At 42.1% G+C, this 14,615-nt stretch overlaps 1 non-coding gene and 1 pseudogene across 1 annotated transcript; one reads left to right on the forward strand and one right to left on the reverse strand.

Moving 5' to 3' along the window:
- Positions 1–6,780: 6,780 nt before the first annotated feature.
- Positions 6,781–6,882, forward strand: LOC132376489 (U6 spliceosomal RNA). The gene has a single exon (XR_009506325.1). It is a non-coding gene; the product is annotated as a U6 spliceosomal RNA (small nuclear RNA).
- A 4,511-nt stretch (positions 6,883–11,393) lies between these two features.
- On the reverse strand, positions 11,394–13,742 carry LOC132376109 (N-alpha-acetyltransferase 40-like; annotated as a pseudogene).
- Between the last annotated feature and the right edge of the window lie 873 nt (positions 13,743–14,615).

Genomic DNA, 14,615 nt, shown 5'->3' on the forward strand with positions numbered 1-14,615 from the left:
CTGACAAAGGATTAATCTCCAAAACATACAAGCAACTCATGCAGCTCAATATCAAGAAAACAAACCCAATCCAAAAATGGGCAGAAGACCTAAATAGACATTTCTCCAAAGAAGATATACAGATTACCAACAAACACATGAAAGAATGCTCAACATCATTAATCATTAGAGAAGTGCAAATCAAAACTACAATGAGATATCATCTCACACCGGTCAGAATGGCCATCATCAAAAAATCTACAAACAATAAATGCTGGAGAGGGTGTGGAGAAAAGGGAACCCTCTTGCACTGTTGGTGGGAATGTAAATTGATACAGCCACTATGGAGAACAGTATGGAAGTTCCTTTAAAAACTAAAAATAGAACTACCATACGACCCAGCAATCCCACTACTGGGCATATACCCTGAGAAAACCATAATTCAAAAAGAGACATGTACCAAAATGTTCATTCCAACTCTATTTACAATAGCCAAGACATGGAAGCAACCTAAGTGTCCATCAACAGATGAATGGATAAAGAAGATGTGGCACATATATACAATGGAATATTACTCAGCCATAAAAAGGAATGAAACTGAGTTATTTGTAGTGAGGTGGATGGACCTAGAGTCTGTCATACAGAGTGAAGTAAGTCAGAAGGAGAAAAACAAATATCGTATGCTAACACATATATAGGGAATCAAAAAAAAAAAAAAGAAAATGGTCAGAAGAACCTAGGGGCAAGGCAGGAACAAAGATGCAGACCTACTAGAGAATGCACTTGAGGATACAGGGAGGGGGAAGGGTAAGCTGGGACAAAGTGAGAGAGTGGCATGGACATATATACATTACCAAACGTAAAATAGATAGCTAGTGGGAAGCAGCTGCATAGCACAGGGAGATCAGCTCAGTGCTTTGTGACCACCTAGAGGTGTGGGATAGGGAGGGTGGGAGGGAGGGAGACGCGGGAGGGAGGAGATGTGGGGACATGTGTCTGTGTGTGGCTGATTCACTTTGTTACAGAGCAGAGGCTGAAACACCATTGTGGAGCAATTATACTGTAATAAAGATATTAAAAAATAAATAAATATATTAAAAAAAAATGTGTTAACATGGTGTAAATTGCACCCATAAGTACATTAAATAATTTATGCCAAGCAAACATGAGAGAAAAAAAAAAAAGAACACTACTTAACACCATACACAAAAATAAACTCCAAATGGATTAGACTTAAATGTAATACCAAACACTATAAAACTTTTAGAGGAAAACATAGGAAAAACACTCTTTGACATAAACCTCAGGAAGATCTTTTTTGACCCACCTCCTAGAGCAACAGAAATAAAAACAAAAATAAACAAATGGGACGTAATTAAACTTAAAAGCTTTTGCACAGCAAAGGAAACCATAAACAAGACAAAAAGACAACCCTCAGAATGGGAGAAAGTATTTGTAAATGAAAAAACAGACAAAGGATTAATCTCCAAAATATACAAAGTGCTTATGGAGCTCAATATCAAAAATACAAACAATCCAGTTAAAAAATGGGTGGAAAACCTACATAGACATTTCACCAAGGAAGACATACAGATGGCCAAGAGGCACATGAAAAGATGCTCAACATCACTAATTATTAGAGAAATGCAAATCAAAACTACAATGAGATATCACCTCACGCCAGTCAGAATGGCCATTATCAAAAAATATAGAAACAAGAAATGCTGGAGAGGGTGTGGAGAAAAGGGAACCATCTTGTACTGTTGGTGGGAATGTAAATTGATACAACCACTATGGAAAACAGTATGGAGGTTCCTAAAAAAACTACAAATAGAATTACCATATGATCCAGCAATCCCACTATTGGGCATATACCCCGAGAAAACCATAATTCAAAAAGAGACATGCACCACAATGTTCCTTTCAGCACTGTTTACAATAGCCAGGACATGGAAGCAACCTAAGTGTTCGTCGATAGATGAATGGATAAAGATGTGGCACATATATACAATGGAATATTACTCAGCCATAAAAAGAAATGAAATTGAGTTATTTGTAGTGAGGTGGATGGACCTAGAGCCTATCATACAGAGTGAAGTAAGTCAGAAAGAGAAAAACAAATACTGTATGCTAACGCATATATATGGAATCTAAAGAAAAAAAATGGTACTGATGAGCCTATTTGCAGGGCAGGAATAAAGAGGTAGACATAGAGAATGGACTTGATGACATGGGGTGGGAGGGCAAAGCTGGGGCAAATGAGAGTAGCACTGACATATATACACTAACGAATGTAAAATAGTTGGCTGGTGGGAAGCAGCAGCATAGCACAGGGAGATCAGCTCGGTGCTTTGTGATGACCTAGAGGGGTGGGATAGGGAGGATGGGAGGGAGGCTCAAGAGGGAGGGGATATGGGCACATGTGTATGCATATGGCTGATTTGCCTTGTTGTGCAACAGAAACTAGCATAGTATTGCGAAGCAATTATACTCCAATAAAGATCTATTAAAAAAATAGTAAAAAAAAAAATTCTGTGTAGCATATTTGAAGGTTGCTAAGAGAGGAGATCCTAATAGTCCTCATGTGAAGAAAAAAAATTTTAACTGTGTAGTGACAGATGTTGACTACACTTATGGTGATCATTTTGAAATATATACAGATATTATATCATTGTGTTATACACCTGAAATTAATGTTTTATGTCAATTATACCTCAATAAATTTTTTAAGATAATAACTTAAAAAAAATAAAAATATATATCCCATTATATGTGAGAACTAATAAATGCAAAACTGGCAGATACCTCAATTCAGTGAGAAAGGATGAATTATTTAATAAATGTTGCTGGCACAACTGTCTATTAATATAAAAAATAAGCTTGTGGGACTTCCCTCGTGGTCCAGTGGTTAAGACTCTGTGCTCCTGATGCAGGGGACCAGGGTTCGATCCTGGTTAGGGAACTAGATTCCGCAAGACGCAGCTAAGAGCCCACATGCCACAACTAAAAGAGCTCGCATGCTGCAACTAAAGATCCCGCGTGACACAACTAAGACTCAGGGCAGCCAAATAAATAAATATTAAAAATAAACTTGTAATCCTACCTTTATCTGCATCTTAAATCAAAAGAAAAAAATTTCAAATGGGTTAAAATTTTAATGTAAAAATATTAATATGTTATAACAAAATCTAGGTGTCTATATGGAATATCTAGGGGCTGGAGACACCTTACCCATGACTGCAAATCTAGAAACTGTTAAAGAAAAGTTTGATTATGTACATATGGCAGAAGATATTATAAACTAAGTCAAAATGCAAATGAAAGCCATGGGAAAACATATGTAATACAGAGAACAGACAAATGTTTAGTATTTATAATATTCAAAGACCTCTTGCAAATTGAGACAAGTTGCCAAAAGACTCCAGTAGAGATATAATCAAAAAGCATGAACAAACAATTCACAGAAGAGAAAATTCAGATAGGTAGCAAACATATGAATATTCTCAAACTCACTAGTGATCTGGAGATGCAAATTTAAGTAACCCCAAGATGTCATTTTATAACTCTCAGACAGATGGAAATTGAAAAGCCCAACAATACCAATTGCTGGTGGGAATGCAGGGCAAAGGGTTCCCTCATTTACTGCAGGTGAAAATATGCGTTGTTATAGCCTTTTGGTAATATAGCATCTGGCAACAGTACTAAAATTATAAATACAAATACACTCTGACCCAGAAATTTCACTCCCAGGAATCTATCCTGTATAAATAAGATGGGGGAATTTTATGCAGCCAGTACAAAGAATCTACCTACTAGGACCTACCTATTCCAGTTGATTTGGAGGGATTATCAAGAGGTAACATGATTGAGCAAAGAGTGCATAAAATAATCCAGTTTTTATAAAACAAACAATTACAAACTCCTACATGTGTATATGATTAATAGATTTCTCATATGCTTGTGTGAGAAGGAAGAAAATTATGGTACACTGTTAACATGGGCTAAGGCGAAAAAGGGGGAAGGTGAGGGAGGGGGAGCTAGCAAAGAAGAAAAAGAAGAAAAACATGAATATACAATAAAAGTATGTCGATACAGTCACATTTGTGCATTTAAGCACATTTCTATATATTTATTTTTAAAGGTGAAATAAAATGAAATCAAATATGATGAATAAAATAAGATGAAATGTATGGAATTATCCCTCCCACACCCTTCCCCCTTCTCCCACCAATTATCTTCATTTTGATTTGCTTATGTAAGTAATGATTCTATTTCATAGCTTGGTAGTTGCCCAGCCCGGAAATGGGAGTGGTAGTTGTGACGCTGGGCGTGGGGCTGGGGGAATTCATCTGTCACATATGATTGAGACCAGCGTTATGAATAAAGCATAGTCTGTGCTGGTTTAGACTAGGGCCATGTGGTAGGTTTTCCTCAGTGGTCCTATAATCTGGTCTGAATAATGAGTAAAAATTAGCCTAAATCGTGCCCTTATTAAACAGGTGCCTTTTTTTCTGAATCCTATTAGAGAATTTCTATCCCATCACACTACATGGAACTTTCAGTATGTACTCACATTTCACTCAGCAAGTTGATACACATTTCCTTAGCCCCTACTCCATCAAACACTGGGCTAGGCACTATGATTTGTATAAAGATAAATGATGCCTGCTGGCAGTTCTCAAAGCGATTGTGGTTTGTGGTGAGAGACGAACATTTAACATTTAAGATTAAATGGGTAAGTGCTAAAACAGAGGTATCAACAAAGTGGTGGGAAGTGGAGGAGAGAGAGAGATCAGGGAACACTTTCAGAACAAGGGCAGCTGAGGGAACAACACGGGCAAGGCTTGGAGACATCACAGTACCTCATGGCTTTGGGATACTGGGAGCTGTCTAATGTGTCTGGGTACAGAGCATGTGGACAGGTGAGGATTGCAGAATGGTTTGAGATCAGGTCATGGACAGTCTTCAATTCCATGCTAAGGATTTAGAACAGGGCATGATATGATCTGACATGGCATTTTAGGAAGAATAGAGGCTGGAGGCAAGTGAGGCTTGAACTTACGCAGCAGTCTCTGTGAAGGGCAGGAGAGGTGATGAGACCCTGGACCAGGGCTAGGGAAATAGAAATGGAATAGGTAGTAAGAGGTGGGTAAGTGGGATTTCAAGATGACTTAAAATAATTTGACATGTTACTGAACAAAGGGATAAAGAGAGGTATTGTTGAAAGTGATTGAGATTTTTGGTCTGAGTGAGTGGAAGGAGGCTGATGTTACTATTTATGGGAAGGAAGAGGAGCAGATTTACAAAAAAGAAGGAGTTTTATGTGAGGTGCCAGTGGGGTAATCATTCATTCATTCTTTCATTCATTCCATTCAACAGGTAATATTGGGTGCCTACTTTGCATCACTGTTGTAAGCACCAGGGATGTAGAATTGAACACATTAGACAAAAAAATTCCTGCCCTCGGAAGCTAACATGGAGAGATAGACAATAGACAAATAAGCAACACATAAATTTTAGAAGTGCTAATTGCTATGGAGAAGAGTAAGGCAGGGAGAGGGAACAGGGAATACAGGGGTCTAGCGTAGTTTGTGTTGCAGTTTTAAAGAGGGTGGTCAGGAATCTCTCATTGACACTAGATAAAGACATGAAGGAAGTAAGGGAGCAAGCCATGCATATGCAGGGGAACAGTGTTCCAGCCAGAGGAAACGGCGGATGCAAAGGCCTGCAGGTGGGAATGTGCCTGGCATACTCAAAGGGCAACGACGAGACTAGTCTAGGCCATTCTAATGACTTTGAAAAGAAACTAGTAAACACATTGATAAATGAAGATGTCAGACACAGTGATGGAAAAAACTGCCTAGAATTCGAGCGAAATGTGAGCTGGTAATACAGATGAGGGATCAAATCCATAGACATGATGGCTGAAGCCAAGAGAACAGGGAGAGAGAAAAAGAAAGGTGAGTGAAGGACAAATACTTCAGAGGTCCCAATTGTAAGATGTGAGCAGAGGCAGAGGAACCAGTGAAGAATGCTGAGAAGGAGTAGAGATATTGGGATATTGCCATGAAGACTTTGTATGAAATTCTATGAGCAGAACACACATAAATTTCTTTACTTAATGAATTCATAAGCAATGATTATTAACAATAATAGTGTATTCAAAATTATCCTGGAAAATATCCTATCCTATAGATTAAAATATCCTATCCTATCCTAATTAGAGAAAGCTTTGCCAGAATACTAAGTCCAGCCTTGGCAAAGATTCCATCTCCCTGTAATTTCTTTAGATTCCCTATGTTTTCCTTTTGTGTCTCATATTACTAGCTTTGAAAACAGGAGAATTAAGTTATTCTGCTTACCAGGTAAGCGTTACTAGGTTTTGTGTGGTTGCTGGGTGGCAAGCTCTGTGGCACAGATTTCTACTCATAAACTAAGTTTGTCAAAAGCATGGAGAATATCCACCTCTTTACATGAGCTCTATTTCACCAACCTGTTCTTCTTTTCTCTTGCTCACTCAACTACATCAAAGCACCTGAGTGAACTCTCATGTATCATGATCAATAATCTCTTACTTGCTCCTGGGAACAACATATTATTTTTTGTTTGTTCCTGGGCATTTTTCATATGCAATAAACCCAGCTGACATACGTATCCATTGATTAAGAGTGTTGAAGCTTAATGACTGAAGGCAGGTAAAGAAAATATTGCTAGGGGTCAGGTCTAATATATTGCATGGGTTTATTTGTAGTGCCAATCAACCGTTTTTGGTCTCTCTTTATCGGCCAAGTGTGAATTACAGTGCTCACTTCTGTAGCACGTACACTAAAATTGAAACGATACAGAGAAGGTTAGCACGGCCCCTGACCATACGCAATGCACTCCACGAATATGCAAATTTGTGAAGTGTTCCATATTTTTAAAAAAAGTGAGTTACAGCCACAAAACCTAGGATCTTCTAGTTTCCTCATCGCTACTTCTTTTGTTAAGAGGAAGGTACTGGCTAAAAATGAAGTCATTGGCAAAACTCTTCTTTGGTCCAAATCCTGTCTTCATTATTTATAAACTACACAATCACAGGCAAGTTATCTTTTCTCCTTAACTTCATTTTTTATTTTTATTTTTTTGGCTGCATCGGTTCTTCATTGTGGCATGCAGGATCTTTGTTGCGGCGTGCAGGCTCTTCGTTGCAGCACGTGGGCTTCTCTCTAGTTGAGGCGTGCGGGATTTTTCTCTCTAGTTGTGTGCGCAGGCTCCAGGGTGCATTGGCTCTGTAGTTTGCAGCACGCGGGCTCTCTAGTTGAGGCACGCGGGCTCAGTAGTTGTGGTGCGAGGTCTTAGTTGCCCCGTGGTATGTGGCATCTTAGTTCCCTGTCCTGGGATTGAACCTACGTCCCCTGCATTGGAAGGCTGATTGTTTACCACTGGACCACCGGGAAGTCCCTCCTTAACTTCAATTTTCTCATCTATCTTGCACAGTTGTTTGTGAAGATTAAGTTAGGTAAGGCATGTGGAATATATAATACAGGGTCAATAGCGATTCAAAGTTTGGAAAAGGTTATGCTTACTGTCATAAACTCACACCCACCAAAAAGAAAGCCCCACAGAGCTGCTTTACCGTCAGCCTAGTTACTGGATTCTGAATAAAGGGGTTATAATTACTTATTACTTGTTAAGTGTCCTGAGGGATTGTGTTTGCATATGTACAATGTAAACCACAGAAACCCCAGGCTGCACAGACTAAGCCTTCTCTTTTTCTTCTAGCTCTGAAAGATTTTCTCTCAGGAAGGAGGTTCATTGGATTATTTATTTTTATCATGTGAACCCAAGCCTGTGATCATGTAAGGCCCAGTTCACTATCTAAATGACAGGAAGTTCTAGTGTTTCAACCGTAGAAAAGCTAGAGCATAATTTTCAACAAACTTCCTCTTGCAAGTCTCGGTACTGGTTTCTTATAATCATGAAATTAATCTTAGTCTGTTCTCTCCCAGGATCTAATAAGCTATTAAATAATATCTAATCATTAGATGATGGGGTGAGCATTTTTATTAAGCACATGCCCTTCAATATTCCCTCTATTTTTTCCTCAATGACCTTTCATCATCCAGCACACAAGCAAGATAATTACTGTTTTAATATAAAGATTTGAGTCTGTTCAACTTGAGAATGTTAATTCTGTATTTACTCCACCAAGCTTCTAGTTTTCAAAAAAAACAAATGACTGGCTTGTAGTCAGAAACTTCTTATATCTAAGTGACCTGCCTATCAGACACCTGCTTTTTAAAGGGAGTGTTTCTTACTTCAGTTCATTTTGGCATTACATGAACAGTTTCTGAAACCCTGGTGGAAATATATCCTTCAGAGGAGAGGTCCAGTACTTCACTCCAGATTCCACTGAGAATATTAAATTTTTTTTTTCAGCTGAACAAAGTATCTTTTATTTGTGACATACAAGTACAACCAATGAGGGAATTCCTGGCAATCCAGTGGTTAGGACTCCACGCTCTCACTGCTGAGAGCTCGGGTTCAATCCCTGGTCAGGGAACTAACTAAAATCCCACAAGCCACATGGGGCAGCCAAAACAAACCAACAAAGAAAGAAAAAAAAAAAAAAAAAACCCCAGGAAAACAAAAACGAAAAACCCCAAAAACCAAATACAGGACTTCCCTAGTGGCACAGTGGTTACGAATCCGCCTACCAATGCAGGGGACACGGGTTCAAGGCCTGGTCCGGGAAGATCCCACATGCCACGGAGCAACTAAGCCCGTGAGCCACAACTATTGAGCGTGCGCTCTAGAGCCCGTGCTCCGCAACAATAAAAGCCACCGCAATGAGAAGCCCGCGCACTGCATAGAAGAGTAGCCCCTGCTCACCGCAACTAGAGAAAGCCCGCGAGCAGCAACGAAGACCCAATGCAGCCAAAAATAAATAAATAAATAGATGAAAACAAACAAACAAACAAAAAACAAATATAACCAATGCAAAAAGAGGTCACTTTTCCCCTTTGCTTCCAGTGATAACAAGTTGCTAAAGAAAAAAAATATATATATCAAGAAGGAGTTTATCTTCAAAGTTTCCTCTAAAAAAAACAAACCAGGAAGGGTTAAAAAAAGAACCATAAACATCTCATACACACATCTATCTGGCATCAACGAAAATAACCTGAAATACGGTAGATACAACTAAAAAAAAAAACCTCAAAATTAATATTTTAACATCCCTCAAAGAAACAAACAAAAAAGCCTGGTACAAAAGGCCTGCTATGTTTCTCAAAACCAAGACATTGGGGAAATGGAGAAAGATTGATAGTTGAGAACTGAATGGGCTCAAAACCAACAACAGGGTGACCCGCAGGTCTCAGGCAGCCCCTCCCCCGACAGCAGCCCTTGGAGGCAGCTGGACCAGCAGGGCCCAGCACAAAGCGCCCATCTACCAGCGGGCTCGCTGACAGGTATCCAGGGAGCAGAAAGAGAGAACGTCGTACACTGAACTCACCTTATGTGGCATTTACGCTGGGGTCCCTTTCGGACACCTTTAGTGGGAGGCATCAGAAATCCATGATCTCTAAAAAAAAAAAAAGTTTACTTTAATAAACTTGTTTTGGTTTTTAAAGGAAAATAAAAAAAAGAAATCCATGATCTAATACAGTAAATATTTATCATCCTGTGTCCTTTGAGACACAGCAGGGATCAGAGGAAAATCTTTTCCTAAATATGCTTCTGTCATTCTTGGAATGAGCCCTCCAATCCCCTCCCAGCCATTAAAACTCTCCCCCTTGGGTAAAATCCCCTGGGAGCCAGCAGGGTAGGGGCAAAGGTGGGCTTATTCCTGTGTAAAGCTGCAAGGCCACGTCCACTGCTGGCTAGTCAAGAGCAACGCACAGCGCAGGGCTGGGCCGGGGGAAGGAGGCCGTGTGTACAGGCCCCCCTGCACAGGCGGGAACGGGGGTGGGTGTGGAGGAGGCGAGGCGGGGGGGGGGGGCGGAGGGGGGGAGAAGCAGGAACAGCTCCCGAGAGATCTGCCAGCACGGGCGGCCCGAGTCAGGGCAGAGGGTGGGACGTGAGCAGACAGCGGTCAGAAGGACGGACAGGCCTCCTCGCGAGCAACCTCACGAAGGCAGAACCTTTGGGACACTCCCTAAAGCAGAGCTCAAGGTTGTCCAAGGGAAAGCGTTAGGTGCTTCTTCCTGGATAAGGATTTGGTCATTTTCTTCCCTGGAAGGGGAACAAGGGAAGAGATCGCCCTAGAGATCAGGGTGAGTTTGAACTCTCTCTATCCCACGAGAGGAGAGGAAGACCTTCTCCTGGCTGCCACCTGCTGCCACAGGTGATACTGGAGAGAAAAGCAGCTGTTTGGCCACTGAGAGGCGTTCCCGCTGCACCCTGCGCTGCCGGCCAGGGCAGTGGCACTGGTGGCTCTGTGTGGCAGCGAGGGGCCAGGCTGGGGAGTGCAGGCAGAGGGGCCCGCTGCTGACTGGGGGCTCTCTAAGCAGGCGGCGGGATGGGCGGGGCAGTGGGGAGGGATACCCACCTTCAGAGAGCTAACAGCACCAAGATAGGAGAGGAAACAGCACTAAATATGCCAGGAAAGAGGGGCCATTTTGGGGGAAGACGAGGGGCTCCCTGATGTTATTCTCCCCTTGAGAGTAAGAACTTGGGTATCTGGGGTGGCGTGAGAGGCAGGAGCGGAAACAGTGGTGAGAGGTGACGGAGAAGAGCAGGCAGAGCCTCCGGCTTTTTTCTATGAAAGAAAAACTCGAGTCACTGCCATGAGATCAAGAGATTAAGGTCAGGATGTGGCCAAGTCCAAAAGCCCGGAGAAGCCAGAGTCCCCGTGGTAGGCCCCAATCACACCTGTTCCTGCTCCTCTCAGCCCCTCACTGGCAGCAATGGACTGAGGGAGACAGCCTTCCTCCCAGAGTCGTCTGGTCCCCTGCCACAGCTCTGCTCTAACTGTGGATCCATGAAAGCACAGCCATAGGAGCTCCCTCGCTTCTTTGTGTCGCGGCACCAAAGACCTTCCCAAGGTCTCCATCCGAGCATCCCATCCACGAAACGGGAGGCTTTCCGAAGCCTGTCTCTACGCCCAAAAGCCCAAATCTACACCGAGTCCATTCCTCTTTGGGAAGCAGCCAGACCCTGACCCAGGGCTCCAGAACTTTCAGAAAGGTGGGTATAAACACTCCATTGTCCAACTGTGAGCGTGTGGTGGTGATAGTGGTGCCGGTGAGCGCCTCTGACATTCCGCTGGAGGAAAGTCGAGGAACGCTACGCGGAAGGGTTCTCACTCTCGCGAGAGCCGAGAGCCGAGTGAGCGGGCGGCAACTATGAGAGCATGCGCCTTGTGCCCAGGCATCCGCCGGGGCTTCCCACAGCATCTTCTTCCCGTTGCTCCGTCCTGGCCTCCTGCTCTTCTAGGAGAGAGCGGGAGGGGCAGCGTGGCCGTCTCCTTCCCAAGGTTCTGTGCTCTCAGGGTGCAGCCTGGCACGGGGAGGGCTGAGGAGGCCACAGCTCTGAGGGCACCTGGTAAGCGGCGTGAGACCAGGGAGAGGACAGGCCTGAGAGAAGTGTTCTGGCTTGGGAGTGCAGGGACAGCAGCCACCAGAGTGACCGCCCGCGTGGGAGTGCTGGCTGTCCCCACACTTCGTCCTCCGGCTCAGGACCCCATTGGAGCAGCACCGGGACACGCTTGGGGGAGAGTCGTCGATTTCACATTGCAGCGCTTCTCTGAAGAACCTGTAGGCGCCACGATTGTGCTTACATACAGCTAACATAACTCTCTTCCTCTGTGTGCTGCTGGCCGTGATCTGCTGGATTGTATGAGGAGCTTGCCCAGGCTTTTCCGCCGCACCTTGCTCTCCATCTGGACTTCGTAGTGGTACAGGACTTCGTCCCTGCACACCACGTCAAACCGGAAGAGAGGAAAGGCGACATGGACCGAGCGGTTGTTCCTCAGCGATGAGAGGTAATCCATCATTTCCTCGTGTTTCTCTCGGTCCTTGCAGCCCCAGTCGCGTCGCTCATACATGGTTTACGTGTTGGTCAGGTCGAACCAAACAGTGACTGGCTCCAGGCCAGACACTCGCTTACATTCAATGAAGACATTTAACCCATTCCCATCACATTTCTTGAACACTGGGAAAGCCTCTAAAGGGTCTCCAAGCCTAGTCTCTTAAAGCTCTTTTGTCTTTTAATTGCCCCAAATGCAACAAGCATAAAAACGGCAGGAAAGAAAACTTAGAAATAACACCATCTGAAGATTTCACTCTGAAAATGTTAAAAGGATTCCTCCCCCAGCCTGTTTGTTTGCAATGAGTCTCCACTTTAGTTGTCAGTGTTTTTAACATCCAAGAATCTTATTGGTTTTTTTTTTTTAATTTTAACCGTTTTTTTTTTTGGTTTTAACCATTTTTTAAATTGAAGTATAATTTATCAGTTGTCAGTTTTTGCCTCCTCACTGATTGATGAGAAAAATAATTCAGTACGAGTTTTGGTATGAAGGTGGATTTCAGTCTGGAAATTTATGGGGAAGTCTATCCAAATGTCCTAGAGTTAAGCAAGAATAGTCATTAAATATGCAAAAATAAAAATATCATATGATAGGAATCAGAAAAAAATAGATGCCATAATAATTGTAGCTATAATAGCATTAAAACAATGATTTTTATCAGTGACATAAACCAACGGTTTATTTTGGATGGGCTACAACTTAGTTTTATGGTTCTCCCTTGTTCAATTTTGGAATCTCTAGTACAAAAACTACAGATATCTGGGGGCTTTGATCCATGATGAAGCCAAATAACTGTCCAATTTCTGTTGAGACGGATTGAAATTTGAATACCGGTTTTGTGGCTATAGTATGCCACCTGCTTGGTGTATTAAAAAAAAAAAAAGAGAAAAACTGTTGTTCTGCTTGAAAGCTTTCATTGTTTCACTACATTTCAAGTAACTTTGCGAGTAAAAGATGCTGGACTTTGGTGCTTGTATTTCAGCCATCAGTGTATTTCAGCCATTTGGAATACATTTCAGAGATAGGACAGCTGAATATTAGTAAAACCCAGCTGGTGAAAATTATTGCACTCCCATTCTCCCATTTATGAGACAATCTCTTAAATCTCTGAATTGGTTTCCAGACTGCAATCCCATAATCCCATTGTGTTTAGGAAAAAATGAAAGATCTAGCAATGGCCAATTTAAAAAAGGGATCATTGGAGTTGAAGGCAAGGGGTGAGGAAAATGGTAGGCTATTATTTGAAATCTCATGGTGTGTCAGTTAGCTCTTACTGAATAACAAATCACCCCAAAACTTAGTGGTTTAAGACAACAGCCATTTAATTGATTCTTGTTTCTTTGCATCGGGAGTTGGAATGCACAGGGTGATTCTTCTGGTTTAGGCTGGCTCTCATTTACTGGCAGATAAAAGACTGCAGTTAGCTGTTGGTCAGCTCTGCTTCCGGGGGTGGGGGTAGCTCTTGGCTTGGGTGGCAAGGCTGACTGGACCACATGCCTTTCATCATCAATAGGCTCGTTTGGGCTTCTTCATGTGGTGGTGGTGGTGGTGGTGGTGGTGGTGGTCTGAGGGGAAGCCCCAAAGCACAAGTGTTTTTCAGTCCTTGCATCATGTTTGCTAGCATCCCATTGGTTAAACATGTCCCATGGCCAAGTTCAGAGTCAAGTTTGAGGGCGCTCAAACTTCCATGACAAAGAGGGTATGAATACAAAGAGATGAAGCATGTGTGGCCACTTTTCCCAACCTACCGCATATGGTTTATTGAGTGAGATCAACCATTGAATTACGTGGGGAATCCTGATTGTATAATTTTGGCACAACTCAAAATCTGTCATGTAAAAAAATATTTTGGAGATTTGGTCAAAGACAGGATATGTTCAGCTAAAATTAATACTTTGTCCAAAAACTTTTGGGAACGTCATTTGGCTGATCAGACGTCATGAAATTCAGTCAGAAGGGATTATGAGCTCTCTCTGCTCAGAATCACTGTGGTCTGTATTAGAAAATGCTGAGAATTGTTGCTTGGGTTCTAGAATGGCTATCTTAGATAATTCAGTGCAACCCATCCTATCCTTTTGTGTCTAGAATTTTAGTAAAAGTATGTATTTTTAGCTTATATGCTTAACGTGTGTATAATTATAGCACGGATGACTTTTAGTGAAGCGGTAGTCGTAAAGGCAAGTTAGAATACAATATTGCAGTTCTAAAGGGTTGAGAATTATTGATTCAGAGAGCTGAAAGAGGCATTTTTCCATCACTGCCTAATATTAGGGTGAGGCCAGAGTGTGACCCCTATCACTCACTTTTGGAAAGGGGCAGAAACTGCCCCTAGGTGATAGGATTCATCTAAAAAATAAAATACAATTATATTCCCCACCCCATCTATTCTAGCCCACTCTACCCAAAACTTTGCTTTAGTGTTTCAGGAAGTTCAAGAGGTTTGAATTTATTTGGTTTTAAGAAAAGAAACTAATTTAGTTCTTATCATCTAAATAATTAGCACCAATGTACATAAACTAAAGTTAAATTGTTTTCTCACTTAGTATGTCAAATAAGAGCTTTCTTTTCTGCATTAAAACTTCCCTAAGTGACTCTCTCTTTGACTACTGCCCAGTGACTCTTTCCA

This window comes from Balaenoptera ricei, chromosome 12, assembly GCF_028023285.1.
Source record: "Balaenoptera ricei isolate mBalRic1 chromosome 12, mBalRic1.hap2, whole genome shotgun sequence".
NCBI classification, from domain to species: Eukaryota; Metazoa; Chordata; class Mammalia; order Artiodactyla; family Balaenopteridae; genus Balaenoptera; species Balaenoptera ricei.